The sequence below is a fragment of the Manis pentadactyla genome, chromosome 11 (genome assembly GCF_030020395.1).
Source record: "Manis pentadactyla isolate mManPen7 chromosome 11, mManPen7.hap1, whole genome shotgun sequence".
NCBI lineage: Eukaryota > Metazoa > Chordata > Mammalia > Pholidota > Manidae > Manis > Manis pentadactyla.
In genome coordinates, this window is record NC_080029.1 from 124,564,765 (window position 1) to 124,583,219 (window position 18,455).

Sequence of the window (18,455 nt, forward strand, 5' to 3'; positions counted from 1 at the left end):
TAACTCCAGAAATAACTTGCATTAAAGTCTGGCCATGTTCAGAGAACATCCAAAAGCACAGGTGATTATATAGTACAGCTAGGGGTCAAGAAGAAGATAAAGCTGAGATGTTATTTAACACCTGATTTTGGAGCCCTTGAACTACCATGCCAGAGACTACAGTTTCACTGGTTAAGAGTCATCACTTTTAAGATTAATATGGCATTCATGTACAAAATGGATTACAGTGGGTTTAAACTGTGAAGTAGCTACCAAGAAGAGGCAGGAAACCCAGATTCTATATCTGACCTTCCACTAATTCAATGGAGCAAGTCACATCCAGTTCTGAAGTTCTCCAACTCCAAACAGTAGAGTATTTTGGATTGGTCCAAGTCAATAGTGAAAAACACTGAAGTAGGAGAAGTGGCAGTGAGAAGAGAAAGGACTACACTGATTATAGCAACACTCTGAGGTAGAACTGGTAGATCTTAGAGTCCATACAGGGAGAAAGGGAGAGAAGTGTTGTTGTTTTTAAAGTAACACTTTGAAATTTCTAGAGCAGGTGCCTGGGAGGGAGTGATGCTATTCACACAGCCAGAGAAAGATGAATTTGACATACTGATGGGGCTTCAGGTAAAGAATTTGTATCAGGCTTGGAGTTTATAAGGGAAGTCAGAGCAAAGGACCTATAATTGTAGATCAGCCACATGGGTGTGGTGTAAATGATTGGCATGGGTGATTGAGTCACAGGGGAGGGAAAACAATGTGGACCATTTAAGAGACCCTGAGGAAGGTCCACCATTGGTGGTTTAGTGGTAAAGGATTCATTGGAGCGGTCAGAAGGTAACCTGTGTGTCAAATTATTTGTGAAAAGGACAAGAAAGATCAGGACTAAGAAAAAGCCATGGGATTTAGAGGTTATGAGGTCAATGCTATTTTAGAGAAAACCATTGCAATAGAATGGTGGATGGGGGTGGAAGTGAAGGCATTGTACGTAGACTACTTCCTTGAAAAGTTTCAGAGAGATGAACAGTCATTTGCAGCAGCAAAACAAAAGGAACCTTTAGGGTTTGGTTTTGTTTTTATTATAGTACAGACAGAGATAGATTTACTGTGAAACTAAGCTTCAGGGCCTCCTTACACTCTCATAGGCCTTCTAAATAAATATCAACTTTTGTTCTTAAGTTTGTATTTGTAATTTTGTATTCATTTTCTTAAGAGGGCTCCCAGGATTGAATAAACCAAGCCTTACAAAACCAGAACCTGTCCCTAGGGAGGGTGCCATAAGCAATGAAAACTGAAGATACAACTGTGGAGATAAGGCATAAAGCCAGGTCCTGGAAGAGGAAGGAAAGGATGGGATAAGGAGTTACACGTGGATGCTGGGGGTGGGGGAGAGAATGAAGAAAAGACACAAAGAAATTTTGAGTTAGAGAGCAGGATTTTTGAGAGACCTCATATTGAATGAATGACCTTGATCTCAGCAAGGCAAGGTTGGGGACTGACAAGACAGACTAATACAGAAGCCAGAGGACAAGGAAGAGCTGACAAAAATTGTTTGAAATCTTTGACTGTGGAGTCCTGCCAGGATGGCTGTGAAGAACCATGAGAACAAGATGGGGCTGAGAGTCTGGAAGCCTCCAGGAAGGCAGCAAGTTCAGTGTGTAAGGAGCAGGAGAAATCACAGCTTGCACAGAAGAATTCTGAACTTCAAGAACTTGAATGTGAGATAATTCCCATCTACAGCATATTCCACGCTACTCTGTTCCAGTTTATCCAATAAGCCATCTCTTATCAAGCCTTCCCTTGTGACCTAAATTCCATTTAATCTCTCTTTTCCTCTTATTTCCCAGTACCTCGCCTCTTCCAGCACTTATTTCATTACTTTTGCTTTGGTTATGACTACCTGGTTTCATGTTTGTCTCCTCCAATAGATTATAAACATCTTGTCTTAAACATCTTCATATCTGTAGCACACAACCCAATATGTGGGACTTAGAAAACACCCAATAAGTGGTCACTGCGTGAACATAGACTACTGGAAGTGAGAACCATGTAACATCCTCAGTTAAAGAGACTGCAAGTAAATTGTGAGAAAAGTGATCAAGTTTCACTGAAATCTCTAGAGGTCTCTCTCTATTTGAAGTGTGCACATATCAACATGTGGCCACGTATGCCCAGACAACCACAGGGCTCCCCACCAGGCACAGGACATGGAGCCCATCCCTGCTGAAATGAACAAATGACTCATTATTCTGCTACAGCCAACTCAGCCAGAACCTGTTCTAACTTGAAATTTTCATAAGCTTGAACTGTGGCTTATAATGGAACTCCTATCTCTGATTTTAGTTTTAGTTAACAAAACCCATCATTCCTCTCTTGTATTGTAAAGGGCTTTCAGATCAAGGTGCAAATATCTTAAAATTGTGTGAATTTGAACTACATATACATATGAACGTTATTCTGGGGAGAAGACCTAAAGCAGAACTATCCAACTGAACTTTCTGAAATGATGGTAATGCTCTTTATTTCTACTCCGACACAGTAGCTACTAGCCATAAGTGGCCACTGTGTACTTCGAAAGTGGTTAATGTGACTGAGGAACTGAATTTTAATTTTATTTGTTTATTTATTGGAAATTTTAATTTTATTTAATTGTAATTAAATTTAAATAGCCACATGTGCCTAGTGACTACCATATTGGACAGCATAATTATAGATAACTATGCATAAACACATATGGCTCAGCATAGCACTTTTTAAAACATTTCTATCTTTCCTTACTCCTAGAGAGCAGTGACCATCTGTTACTAATTATTATATTTTCAGTACCTGACACGGACTCAGTGCTTAATAAATGTTTGTTAAATGAATGCATGAAAGACTAAGTTTCACATTTTCTCTGAACTTAGTTTTCTTATTTCTAAAACAAAGAGGCTATATGCTAAGGTTTCTTCTTGCTAAAAAAAAAAAAAGACTCCAGGTAATTCAACAAATATCTATTGAACACCTACTATGTGCCAAGCTACTTCATCACTGTAGCAACCTTCTGAAACTATCACTATACCCCAAATAACTAAATTTCAGAAAGGGAAGTAATTCACCCAAGATTATGCAGCAAATAACTGACAAAGTCAAAATGTGAACCCAAGTCTGTTTAACTGTTTCCACTACACTCCTACTTCTATTTAAATTATAAATATAAATTTAAATGTTTTCAATAAATATAAAATAGCAAATAACATAGCATGGAGAAAGCAGGATGACCACAAACTTCCTGGATTGAAATACAGATCATCCTCTTAGGAAGATAGATCCCTGGTTCTACAGATAGATTCTTGACTGCTGAATGAGAGATGTCAGCTCCTTCAGAAAGACCACCTGGGCTACTGAGAAAGGGCAAGATGCTCCTCCAGAAAGGCTAATACAATGGGAGACCGTCCTGACCCAACCAGTGCTGATGAAGGGAGGCAGGAGAGAAATCAGTCTAGGGTTTACTATAGTAGACCCCTAGAAACCTTTCAGAGTATTGGCTCCCTTCTGTGAAAGCTTCAGATAAAAAAATTTCCTTCTTGTCCCTACCACTGTTCACATTCTTACAAAACATTCTTTTGGAATGTTTAAGGCTAATAAATAAGAGCACCTTTCTGGATCTAGTCATAATATACCTTTGACCCAGCATTTAATGTAAAGAACTAATTAAGCATGTACATCAAGATTTAGTTACCAAAGTGAGGGAATGCTATGAAAAACATCAATATTGATAAGGCAATCAGAGAAATCTGAACATTAAATATTTGATACTATGGAATTATTGTTTAATTTTTTAGGTGCGGCAATAACACTACTACTACTATTTTATTTTTTTAATCAGAGTCCTTATCTTTTAGAGTTATTTACTAAAAAAAATGAAAAGGCTTTGGTTAAAATGTTTATTCCAGTTCTTTTTATAAAAGATAACAAAGGACCCAGTGTCATCAAACTGAACGTACCAGAAGCTTTTGCATATCCACACAATGGAATAACATTCATCCATCAAAATGAAGTTGTTTAAAAAGACCAAGAAGGACATTACATAATGATAAAGGGCTCAGTCCGACAAGAAGATATAGTCATTATAAATATTTATGCACCCAACACAGGAGCACCTACATATGTGAAACAAATACTAACTGAATTAAAAGGGAAATAGAATACAATGCATTCATTCTAGGAGACATCAACACACCACTCACTCCAAAGGACAGATCCACCAGACAGAAAATAAGTAAGGACACAGAGGCACTGAACAACACACTAGAACAGATGGACCTAACAGACATCTACAGAACTCTACACCCAAAAGCAGCAGAATACACATTCTTCTCAAGTGCACATGGAACATTTTCAAGAACAGATAATATACTAGGCCACAGAAAGAGCCTCGGGAAATTGAAAAAGATTGAAATTGTACCAACCAGTTTCTCAGACCACAAAGGTATGAAATAAGAAATAAATTATGCAAAGAAAATGAAAAATCCCATAAACACATGGAGGCTTCACAACATGCTCCTAAATAACAAATGGATCAATGACCAAATAAAAATAGATATCAAGCAATATATGGAGACAAATGAAAACAATAATTCAACACCGCAAAATCTGTGGGATACAGTGAAGGCCATGCTAAGATGAAAGTATATTGCAATACAGGCCTACCTCAGGAAAGAAGAACAATCCCATATGAGCAGTCTAAACTCACAATTAATGAAACTAGAAAAAGAAGAACAAATGAGGCCCAAAGTCAGTAGAAGGAGGGACATAATAAAGATTAGAGCAGAAATAAAAAATATTGAGAAGAATAAAACAATAGAAAGAATCAATGAAAGCAGGAGCTGGTTCTTTGAGAAAATAAACAAAATGGATAAACCCCTAACCAGACTTACCAAGAAAAAAAGAGAGTCTACTCACATAAACAGAATCAGAAATGAGAAAGGAAAAATCACTACGGACACCACAGAAATACAAAGAATTCTGAGAGAAAACTATGAAAAATTATATTCTAAGAAACTGGATAACCTAGAAGAAATGGACAACCTTCCAAGGCTGACCCAGAAAGAAACAGAAAATCTGAACAGACCAATTACCAGCAACGAAATTGAACTGGTAATCAAAAAAGTACCTAAGAACAAAACTCCTGGACCAGATGACTTCACAAAATTTTATCACACATTTAGTAAAGACCTAATACCCATCCTCCTTAAAGTTTTTCAAAGAGTAGAAGAAGAGGGAATACCTCCAAACTCATTCTATAAGGCTAGCATCACTCTAATACCAAAACTGGGCAAAGACACCACAAAAAAAGAAAATTACACACCAATATCCCTGATGAACATAGATGCAAAAATACTCAGCAAAATATTTGTAAACCGAATTCAAAAATACATCAAAAAGACCATCCATCATGATCAAGTAGGATTTATTCCAGGGATGCAAGGATGGTACAACGTTCAAAATCCATCAACATCATCCACCACATCAACAAAAAGGACAAAACCACACGATATCTCCATAGATGCTGAAAAAGCATTTGACAAAATTCAACATCCTTTCATGATAAAAACGCTCAACAAAATGGGTATAGAGGGCAAGTACCTCAACATAATAAAGGCCATATATGAAAACCCACAGCCAACATTATACCTAACAGCGAAAAGCTGAAAGCTTTTCCTTTAAGATCAGGAACAAGACAAGGATGCACACACTGTCCCCACATCTATTCAACATAGTTCTGGAGGTCCTAGCCGTGGCAATCAGACAACACAAAGAAATAAAAGGCATCCAGATTGGCAAGGAAGAAGGCAAACTGTCCCTGTTTGCAGATGACATGATATTGTACATTAAAAATCCTAAAGAATCCACTCCAAAACTACTAGGTCTAGTATCTGAATTCAGCAAGGTTGCAGGATACAAAATTAATACACAGAAATCTGTGGCATTCCTAGACACTAAGAATGAACAGCAGAAAGAGAAATCAGGAAAAACAATTCCATTCACAGTTGCATCAAAAAGAATAAAATACCTAGGAATAAACCTAACCAAGGAAGTGAAAGACCTATACTCTGAAAATTACAAGACACTGAAAAGAGAAATTAAAGGAGAAACCAATAAATGGAAACACATCCCATGCTCGTGGATAGGAAGAATTAATATTGTCAAAATGGCCATCCTGTCTAAAGCAATCTACAGATTCAATGCAGTCCCTATCAAAATACCAACAGCATTCTTCAACAAACTAGAGAAAATCATTCTAAAATTCAAATGGAATCACAAAAGACCCCGAACAGCCAAAGCAATCCTGAGAAGGAAGAATAAAGTGGGGGGGAGTGGGGAATTATGCTCCCCAACTTCAAGCTCTACTACAAAGCCACAGTAATCAAGACAATTTGGTACTGGCACAAGAACAGACCCATAGACCAAAGGAACAGACTAGAGAGCCCAGATATAAACCCAACCATATATGGTCAATTAATATACGATAAAGGAGCCATGGATATACAATGGGGAAATGACAGCCTCTTCAACAGCTTGTGTTGGCAAAACTGGACAGCTACATGTAAGAGAATGAAACTGGATTCTTGTTTAACCTCATACACAAAAGTAAACTCGAAATGGATCAAAGACCTGAATGTCAGCCTGAAAGCATAAAACTCTTAGACGTCAACATAGGCAAAAATCTCCTGAATATAAGCATGAGCAACTTCTTCCTGAACCCATCTCCTTGAGCAAGGGAAACCAAAGCAAAAATGAACTCATGGGACTACATCAAACTAAAAAGTTTCTGTGCAGCAAAAGACACCATCAACAGAACAAAGAGGTACCCTACAGTATGGGAGAATATATTTGTAAATGACATATCTGGCAAAGGGTTAACATCCAAAGTATATAAAGAACTCACACACCTCAACACCCAAAAAACAAATAATCCAATTAAAAAATGGGCACAGGATATGAAGAGACAATTCTCCAAAGAAGGAATTCAGATGGCCAACAGACACATGAAAAGATGCTCCACATCCCTAATCATCAGGGAAATGCAAATTAAAACCACAATGAAATATCACCTCACACCAGTAAGGATGGCCAGCCTCAAAAAAACTAAGAACAACAAATGCTGGCGAGGATGCAGAGAAAGGGGAACCGTTCTACACTGCTGGTAGGAATGTAAGCTAGTTCAATCATTGTGGAAAGCAATATGGAGGCTCCTCAAAAAACTAAAAATAGAAATACCATTTGACCTGGGAATCCCACTCCTTGGAATATACCCAAAGAATACAACTCAGATTCAAAAAGACATATGAACCCCTATGTTTATCACAGCACTATTTACAATAGCCAAGATATGGTAGCAACCTAAGTGTCCATCAGTAGATGAATGAATAAAGAAGATCATATACACAATGGAATACTATTCAGCCATAAGAAACAAACAAATCCTACCATTTGCAACAACATGGATGGAGCTGGAGGACATTATGCTCAGTGAAATAAGCCAGGCAGAGAAAGACAAATGCCAAATGATTTCCCTCATTTGTGGAGTTTAACAACAAAGCAAAACTGATGGAACAAAACAGCAGCAGACTCACAGACTCCAAGAAGGGACTAGCGGTTACCAAAGGGGAGGGGTGTGGGAGGCCAGGTGGGCAGGGAGGGAGAAGGGGATTGAGGGATATTATGTTTTGTACACATGGTGTGGGGAATCACAGGGAAAACAGTGTTGCACAGAGAAGGCACATAGTGGATCTGTGGCATCTTACTACACTGATGGACAGTGACGGCATTGGGGTATGGATGGGAACTTGATAATATGGGTAAATATAGTAACCACATTGTTTTTTCATGTGAAACCTTCATAAGAGTGTATATCAATAATACCTTAATAAAAAAATTTTTTTTTAAAAAGGAAGTTGTGTATATATCTGGAAGGATACACCAAAACCTTAACAGTGGTGTTGACTTTAAATGTGATTTTAATTTTCTTTCTGCTTATTTGTATTTTCTGAAATATTTTTATTGAACATATGTCATTTATGTAATAAATAATTTTAACTTAATTTATAGATATTTAAGGTAGAGAGATGTAAATCAGAGAAGAATTTTGCAAAGAAATTTTAAAGGACCAGTGAATATGAGTCTGTTGTTTTTTAGTCACAAAAAAACACCCCAACCTAGAGGCAGCTCAGAGACTGACATAAACTTTAGGCCCCAAGACAGACAGTCAATTCAACTAAGACTTGAAGTTTTCTCTTCCCTTACACGAATTCCTTCTCCCGGACCAGTAAGAGTAAAGGCTTTTTATGCTGTGATTTTAGGTCATGGGTCCCACACAGGCCTTTCCCCCTCTGGCTTGCTTGTTGTCCTGTCTTTCATTAAGCATTGGTTTGGGCCTCTGCAGAGCAACTGCAGGATGAACTGAGACCTCTCTCCACCCACACTCCAGGGCTTTGAGGTGATGCTATTTCCAGGAGGAATTATGGAAACACAGCCTGGATTCTGTATTTGAGGTTTGCTGTAACTGATTATACATCATAGGACTTTGAATAGCCAAAGTGCCTGGAATCTATAGCCATCTGTTTTGTTACGTTTAAGTCTCATCTTGCAAGATAGGAAAAATTAAGTAGCACCAAGCACAGTCTTTCAGACCTAATGGGCCAAAGGAAGAGGCCCTGGCTCACTTAAGACAAGCATGTTTTTAACATTTACAAACATACTTCTCCTGCTAAAAGCCTTGAGCTCCACTCGGAGAACAAGAAAACGAAACCTGGGAGGAGACTGTGTTTGTGGTAGAAAACCAGAGGAGTGGTCAAGAGACTGGGGAGCCAATACTGGCTTCCCTGGTCACTCTCCGTGGAGCATGTGGCCAGGCACGTCCCCTGACTGAGTCTTGGTTTCTTTGTGTGTTGGATGAGATTCATATTTTCATTATGCACACACTTACTTAGTTTCAACTATGTGCAAGGCAGTTTGCTAGCTCTAAAGGGAATAAAGACTCTTACAGGCTACAAACATGAACAATGCAAAGGACCAGACAGTGTGAAAAGCAAGTCCTGCTTTTTTGTGGGGGAGGGAGAGTGAAGGGGAGGGAGAACTACTTTGTCTCAATTAGGAACTCATTTGTTTTCTTTCTAAATATAACAGTTATGTTATTTAGTTTCCCTCCAGATTTCCTGGAAGTTCAGATCTGGTCTGAGTTTGGGTTCTTCGAGAAGATTATCCAAGACAAAGACTCTAGGACAAGCAGTTTACTTTGAACCTAATCCCAGGAAGCACTAATTCAGGAGTGGGGCAATGAGAAAGAGAGGGAAACAGTTATCATGTTAGACAACTGTAGCTCAGTTCCCTCCAGGGAATGCTGGGAACATTGTAGAATGAGCCTCAAAGTCATCCCGTTCCTGGGGGAGGACGCTGGAGTGTTTATTCACCAGCTCCCCGCTCATTATTGGTTAGGGGCTCCTGGAGCTGTTCACTCCGGCACTTCTGCTAACGTTGTAAATCACAGAACATGCTCCCCACGTTAGAAGATCGAAAATGCTGCCAGGTTTCTTATTTTTGGATATTCAGGTTCACTTGTACACCCCATCCATTCTCCTCTTTCAAAATAAAAGTTTTAGTTGAATATATGGCCACCTAACTGGAGATTACCTTTCCAACTTCCTTCCCATATGAATGTGGCCAAAAGGCCTAGATATGGACAATGGTTGTCCTATGAAGATACAGGCCACTTCCAAGTCTTACCCTCAGCAGGATGGGACAGGCACTGTAGCTCCCCCCTCCTCACTGTCCTCTTGCTGCTGTTGAGGATGCTGAGACCAGAGCATAGGCTGGCCCATGGACTGAGAGATAGAAGCCACATGTTCATGATGAAGAAACCACCCTTTCAGCTCTTGAATGCATTTCTCGATTATTGTGTAAGAGAGTAATAAACTTCTTTCTAATTTAAACATTATGTTTTGGGGGTTCTTTGTTACATAAGCTTAGCCTGTGCCCTAACCAATATACTGCCTTTCTGTCAGGACTCTCCTTTTTTGGCCTTTTATTACTATTATTGGATTATGCCTTTTAGTATGATTCCTTACATCCTTCCTGGAAAGAAGCAAGTAATTAAAAAAAAAAAAACTGAACCCCTGTTACTGATATTTTCCATATTCATGGCTACCAATCATGTTTTAAATCAGCTTTTTATATTTGGGAAAGTTCTGTCAAACATAAATACAGCCAGACTTAATTTAAAGTGGTGAAAACATATTTTTAGTAACAACTGACAGCAGGGGAAAATGCTGAGCACCATCCTGATTTGTGCTGAGGTGAGTGGACATTTTATAGGGAAAATGAAGGAATAGCGAGTGGGGGATGGGGAACCCAGGTGAAAAATCACAAAGGGTGGTTGTTTAGTGTAAATGTGAATTAGGCCCACTGTGTCTGTTAGCCAGCAGTTATGGGAGTTGGGATTTTCCTCCCACAGAGACAGAGAGAGGGGCCCCATCCCGTCTGATGATGACACTTTAAAGGAAAGGCTTTCAGGTCCTTGAGAAAGACTCTTGAGTTGTAGGGGTTACACATACATCTCAAAGGGACAGAGAAAGGATTTACAAGTACAAGTTTTTTTAATATATGCCCTAAAAAAAGGGAGATGAGAGGCATTTTGTCAGATCTTGGCTAGAACAGACAGTAAATTCCTTTGACAGCCCAGAGCTTTTCCAGACAGGAACTCAAAAGGGGACTAAGTTGTCTCGAGCCTGCAGCCTTAGGCTGCTAGAAGCCATGTTTAATTTTGGTCAAGTCTCTTAGCGCAAGAATTTGAATGTAGTGTTTGTGCTGAGAATTGTTGTTCTCAATTCCCACATCATGAATCCCATCTCCCCCATGTAGGAGTCAGAACTCACATCTCCTTGCAGCTGGGGTATAGGAATTTGACCAAGTTTCTACTATATTCTCAGATGTATATGTAAGTAACATGAGGAGGAGGAGGAAAATGATCTTCAGGTAAGCACAATGGGGAAGATACTGGCATTTGGGGGCAGCAAGGCTCATGTCTCTAAGGAATGTGGCAAGACTGGGTCTGAAAGTGTATGAATACTGCAAATGGAATTGCTTGCTGCTCCTGGAACCAACTGTCACCAGCAGGATGAAAGACTGCTGCTGGGTAGATGCTGGCAGGAACAAAAAGCAAAAACAAGAACAAATCCCTTCTTTCTCTAGCCTTTCAGTTCTTTTAAGCAACCCCTCCTGCCCTGTGAAGAGAAACATGGTCTATAGTCTCAATGCCCCAAGCTAAGTATAGAAGGGCAGGTTTGAATCTGAGAAACAGTAGGTTCATAACCAGCATGCATCCTAAAAATAGAGGTGCTATACATTCTTATTTCTTGCAATGGGATAAAACCCTTTGATCATTTCCTTTATTTGTCTCTCCCTTTCTTGGCCTATTCCCTTTTCCTAAATGATTTCCTCCTTGGCTTCAGTTAGTCTCCATGGCATTATCCCCAGATTTCTTTTTCCAAGGCAGACCCCTTTTCTGCATTGCAAGGTTATATATCTAACTGCCTTCTCTGTATCTTTTCCCCTTTATCTCCCAGGACCCTCAAACTTAAAACGTCCAAACTCCCGATATTTCCCCAAGCCTGTTCTTCCTGAAGTATTCCAAATTTCCATGAATACACCATTTCCCCCATCTCATGCTAACACCTAAAAGCTACTCTTGATACCTCCCCTCTTCCTCATTTTTCACATGTATTTAGTACTAAGTTCTGTGGACCTACTATCTCAGTATCCTTATACGTCTTTTTCACTTCTCTCCAAATCTGCTGTGCCAGCCCTGGTCCAAGCCCCGCCCCCTCTCACTGGAGCCAGCAGTTGCCACAGGCCTCTGCATCCACTTTTGCTCCCTTCTAGTGCACTCTTCAAAGTGATCTTTTAAAAATATGATCATAACACTTCTATGTGCAAAACCCTCACTGGTTTCCCATCACTCTTCAGACGAAGTCTAGAGTCCTGACTGTGGCTTGCAAGACTCTGAAAGGCAGGACTCTGCCTACCTTCCCAAAGCATCTGATGCCCCTCGCTTTCAGATCCTTTATACACTAGGCCATGGGTCTGTTTTCAGTAATTTCAAAGCTCCATGTCTGTCCTGCCTTCGGACCTTCATATATCTTTTGCTGTGCCTAGATTTTTCTTGCCATCTGCTGGGCCCTTCATCTCACTATCTTCTTCTCATCTTTCAAGTCTCAGCTTAAATGTCGGTTCCTCAGGGAAGCCATCCCAGATCTAACTACAAGCACTGCCACTGGGCTAGGTAAGGCCTGCTTTTATAAACTTTAGTAACACCGTCTAATTCTTCTTGGCATTCATCACCTTTGTAATTTTGTTTAATATGTCTTCTCACTACACTTAAGCTCCATGAGAACAATTGATGTCTGTCTTGTTCACTACTATAGTACAGGCATACAGTAATATTCAGTGAATATTTGATAAAGAAATCAATAAGTGATAAGTACTTTGAGCAGCAGCATAATACAGTAGAAATCGCACTGGACTAACAGCCATAAGACCTGGGTTCTAGCCCTGGTTTCATCATTTCCTGGGTAATTTTCAGCAATAAGTTCACTGAGCTTCCACGTCCTAATCTTAAAAACAAAGAGATGGTTTCTGAAATTTCTTCAGTTTTCAAACACAGTGAGTATTAATTCCTAGTGATGATGCCAGTGGTCACATGAAAGACTGTCTATGTGAACTACAGTTCTGGAGGGGAAGAGTAATACCTTTCCCCAGACTGTCCGGTTCACCTTTCCTAGTTCCTCCCAATCTCACCACTTTTGCTTTGCTTACAGAATAAATATTCCTGTCATCACCACCAAACCAACAGTTGACCAATCTGTTTGGGAGATTAAGAAACAAGAGAAGTTAAGATGTGTTAAGCTTCTACCAAAACAGGAAACTTGTTCCTCTGAAACAACTTTCCCTCTCACACTTATGGCCCTCCCCAACACTTGCGTGTGGAGAGGCTGCTCAGTGGGAGCGCAGAGTGGTGTTGAGGATAAAAGCAGGTACAGAACCTCAGCTCATGCACAGCATGCTCCAGGATGGGACTGGGCCTGCTTGCTGTGGGTGTGTCAGGCATTCTGGGAATTCATGCCAAACAAAATTACTTTTCCACAGCAGGAACATCTGAATCACAAAACACTGACAATTTGTCCATTTTCCCCACCCTGTTCCCTGAACTATTCCTTCCCTGTGCCCCAACCCACCCTAGGGATCAGTGTACCCTCTGTGAGTGGTGCCCAGCTACAGCCAGAACTAGCTAGTTTATGATATCACCCCCACCCCACTGCCCCAGGCTACTGTCAGTCACAAACCATGCAGTTTGGGGTTTTAAAGTCCTCTCAGGGGCAGCACAATTATATCCAGAACTGCAAGAAGCATTTGCCCCCAGATATCCTGTAGCCCATTTGGATTATATTACTACCTATTTGAACTATGCCAGCAAGGGCTCTCCTCCCACATTCAGGAAACTAAGGAGGAAACGTGTGAAAAAGATCACCCTACAAACAAAAATATCACATTTCCACAAAATCTGAGCTATAAAAGGCTTCCTCAGAAAATCATACTTGCTTGGTCAAATTTCTAAGTTGGAGCAACCTGCCAGCTTGCTCAGCCTAAGGCAGACAAGTTGCATTAACATTGTGTGTTTTGTTCAAGCAAAGAGTGCCTGGTTTGTGCCTGTAAGTCAGCCCACACTCAACACTTCAAGCCCTGTGTTTTTGGGCTGCTTCCTTCTAGAGCCTGCACCTTTTTCTAGTTTGCATGAAGGTGCTGTACAGGCTAGTGGTGGCTCTGAACTAGGCTCCAGATGTAGAAGGGACAGCGATCATCTCAGGAAGGGACACAGATCATGTTGTGCCTTTGGCCCTCTCCTTTTCTGATCCTCCTGCAAAATATTACTATTTCTCTAAACCAGTATCTGGTCATCTCTTTCATAAATATGTACTGTCCATCTTCTCTGTGTTGGGCAGAGTGCTACATTAGGAGGTTGTATCAGAAGACATTTCCTAAGAAAAAATGGGTGGCACTCTTAGGTTAGCATAATTCAAGGAGGAAGCTTATTAACCAAATAATAATTTATAAAGGCGTAGTTGTGAGGGAGCCACAAGGAACAGTGCAGTAACCTAGAGCAGCCAAACTATTACCACTTGAAGGCTTGAAGAGATGAGGGGAGGGAGTGAGAATTGCAATCTGAAACAGGAGAGAATCATGCAGAGCAGTGTTACTCAGCACGATTCAGAGATCTGTGCAGGTGTACACAGTGTTATCAGCTATGAGGAGATACAGCAGCTGAAAGCAGACACCGAGAAAATTTTATAGCAACCTGATATTGCCATAACATCAAAGTTTGTGATCAGTGTCGACGAAGGTAGTTTGAAGTTTAGGCTTTATGTAGGACTATGTTCTAATAATGCAGTTGAAATGGCAGGAAAACATTGTGGAGTATTTATTCTGATTCAGAGGCATGCACCAGAATGTAAATCAACATGTTACTGCCTCTTCACTGAGAATGCCACGCTCCCCACCCCCAGCCCCCAAAGATATACATAAAGTCAGCTAAACTTTCATGTGCCAGGTGACATAGTAAAAACTGTTAATTCCTTAAAGGCTAGCTAATGTGCTCAGTTTGAGATTATTTTCTTTATTATCTGATAATATGGAAGCTAATCATAAACAACCGTAGTTACATGCTGAAGTATGATGGTTACCTAAGGGAAAAGTTGTGCCAAGAATATTTGAACTACGGAATGAAGTCTGTTTCTGCAAAAGACATCAGCTTGGTCCCAGGCTTTTCAGGTTGTGAACTGGATAGGTAGACCTGCTTTTTTGTTTGGTATCTTGAGTATTTTTAATGATCCTAATATTTTCATGCAAGAAAGGAATGCAAGCTTGGAAGAAAAGAGTTTCTACAAATTGAGATAGCATGTTCCATTACTTAACAATTACTAGTGAAGTTGGTGAAAATCTTGATATTGCATATCCATAAAAAGTTAACACGAAACACATTACAAACTTGATAGAACATGTAACTTAGTGAGATCAACTGTTCATGTTGGCTATTGCTAAAGGATTGGCGAGGACTTTTGAAATAGAGTATCACTTGCCTCATTTTCTATATATAAATAAAAAAATGAATAGCCTGAGCCTGCTGAGATTGCTTAAAATCTCTTCTTCCATTCCTTTCAACATACCTTTTTGAGACTGATTTCTCTTCTGTAAGTGTAATTTTAAAAAAACAATGAAACAATTTACATACACATCATATCCTGGTCGTATCAATGTTGTCAGTCTAACCTGAACTAGATAAATTAACAAGCAAAAAGCAAGATGTTTGTCTCATCAAAAACTTAACACTGCTCTTTCAAAGTGTGTATAGGCATTTAATATGGGCAATTATAATATTTTTTCCTAATTTTTGGCTTAGATACCATTGCAGAAAAAGAGGAGCTTATGCATGTAGTGTAGCAGTTCTCTGTATTGATCGCCTGTATGCAGACTTTCAATGAGCAACATGTATAGTTTTTGTTATTCATCCTTTTCCCTATTTATGCTTTTTCTGATAATTTTTTTGAGTATAACTTTATGACTTTAAGCTATTAAAAATTCGTTCTTATATTTTGCAAGTCATTACTTTAATTTTTCTAATATTCCGTTTTTAAATAATTCATTTTAGTTGTATTTCATAAAAGCCTTATTCTGTATGTGGTTGGAAACAAAATGAAACAAACTAACTCTACCTCAGGTAGTTTAAGGAAGAAGAACAGCAAGGGAGCTGTGAACTTCAGAGAGGGATACAGCTAGCTTGAGGCCGTCTCCCAGGCAAGCAGCCAGGAACAAATACCAGGACCTCACTCACAGGCCAGTCTCCTGCTGGGGCCTCTTCCACTGGCTCAAACCAACCAGAAGACAAAGGGCAAGGAGCCCTATAGAAGAAGTCTTCCAGGTCAGCCTCCAGATAGAGAGCAAGATGGAAGACAAGAGAAGACGCATCTTGTAGGCACAGAGATCAAAGGTAAAATTCAGTTTTACCAAGGTGTGGATCATCTTTCTAGGGTTATAGGCCAATAGACACTCACAAGGCAATGTAATCAGTGTCAGGACAGAAGGAAAACTGGGCACCTATGGGAGCATACATCTGATCCAGGGCCGGGGCTTCACTGAGAGCCAGAGGAGGTCAGGTATGGAATGACTTCCTAGGGAATGTGATGTCTGAGCTGAGGAGTGAAGAAAGAACAACAGTTAACCAGGAGAGAGGCCTGCAGGGAGTGGGTAAGGGTGCCTGAGAGGGGACAGCCCACGCAAAGGCACAGATACTGAATGACAGGAACACAGATGCAAAAGGGTGAGGCAGGACAGGTGGGCCTGGCCAGGTCCTGGGGCATCTTACTCCAGGGAATCGGGCTTTATCCTGAAATAAACCAGGTGTAAGGTTTATGCTACAGAAGGAACTACTGAGAAGTTCATGAATTGGTTAAGCCATGGGGAAAAGCACGAATTCTGGATTCAGCAAAGTCTGGATTCAGGAAGGAACAGAGATGATTCCAGTAACAGCCAAGCCTTAGAGAGGCCATACCAGGTGCCACACACCATTCTAAAATCTTAATGTGTGTTAATTCACTTAATACTCCCAGCAACACTACCAAAGACACGCTGTTATTATTCCCACTTTAGAGACGAAGAACCTGAGGCACAGAGAGTTTGAAGCATAGCTGGAGTTCACACTGACAGAAAGTAAAAAAAAGCTGGGATTTTGCAGCCGAGAAGTCTGGCTTCAGCATCTTAACCACCACCCTGGGTTAGGGGAGCAAGCCAGACGAGGGCATCTGGGGGCAGGAGTCAGGAGGGTGGTGGGACTAGCGTCTGCCCTCTCACTGTTTCCTCTGCGGGTGGCCCAATGAGCGTGAAACCGTGTCTACTCTCTTTGCCCAGATCAGCCCCCCACTCAACGCCTTGTTTGTCCTTACCCATCCCCCTAGGATGCCCAAACCTATCATCTATGTTGGGTGAGCTTTTCTCATTTCTCTTTTGTACCTTGCTTATGATATAATGGCAAGAACACAAAAGATGGGAGACTAGACTCAAGTCCCAGCCTGATCCTACAGCCCTGCTCAGGTCATGAGCCCAAGGGGCTCCTTCAGGAAGTAATTTTCCTTCTTCTGGTGACTCCCCTTGTCCTTTTGTATAATCTGATACAGAGTTGCTGTCTTTACCACATAGCCTCTCATTCTGGATATTTCAGTGATGGGTACCTATGTCCCGTTATTACTAGTTTCTGACTATGTGCATTTACTTTTCTAGTTGATCTGTGTTGCTTGTGAGCTGCTTCATCATCTATGAATCCAGGGTAGTTCTTACATTCTTGTTGCTTAGCAAAACAAGCAACTCTGTGTGTGTGTGTGTGTGTGTGTGTGTGTGTGTGTGTGTGTGTGTGTGTGAATGAGTTCAGGCTGATTATCAGCTCCTGGTTTGTCAGCAAAATGCATTCACAAGAAAGCAGTTTGCTGTTATGTCTCTTGCAGTAACTTCATGTTGCTCATGTTTGATGTTTTTCAGAATTCATTAGTTTTTATGTGTTCTCAGTTAATATCTAGCTCAATAGATTTTGTAAGTGGAATGCCCCCAAACACAAAGTCACCCCCTTAAAATATAATTGAAAATCTGTACAACTTAATTTAGTATTGCTAACACTGGATATTATAATGGCTAAAGGCACAGGATCCTGGAGCTAGACTACCTGTGTTCAAATTCCTACTCAGCCACTTGCTAACTATAAAATACTTACCAGCTTTGAGCCTCAGTTTCTTGATATGAGAAATAGAAATTATTACACGAAGTAGTCTATGTGAAAACTTTTAGCATACTCCCTGTCTCAGGCTAAGTCCTCAACTATTACTAGCTATGATTATTATCATGCTGACTCTACTTGCATTTATTAGGCAGGAAAGTGCTCCAGCTCAACACTCAAACATCCTCATTTTCTTAGACTAGGAGAGCTGTGTGTATGAGTGCATACTGGTGTTTCAGCTAGCGAGGCTCTTGAGCTCAGAGGCCCAGGCAGTATCAAGGTTTCTGTACAGCTGAGACAACATGCCTGCTGATCAATGAAACTGACCTAATGCCCTATTTTTTAGCACCAGCCATGTGCCTAAATCCATCTGTGTCAAAAAGAACAACATACTTCACTTGTCTGGAGAGAGCAATCCAATTTGGAGAAAAATGAGAAATGCTGGTTCTGAGATAAGGAAAATAAAAAGCCAGGATAGGGCTTATTGAAAGTCAGGAAAAGGAAATGGGAAACAATATTGAGTTAGGACAAAGCCAGTCAACCTCTGTCCTACAGATGGCTCTCTGAAGAGGAAACTAAGCTAGACCCAAGGCCATAGATCTTCAGGGACCCCTGA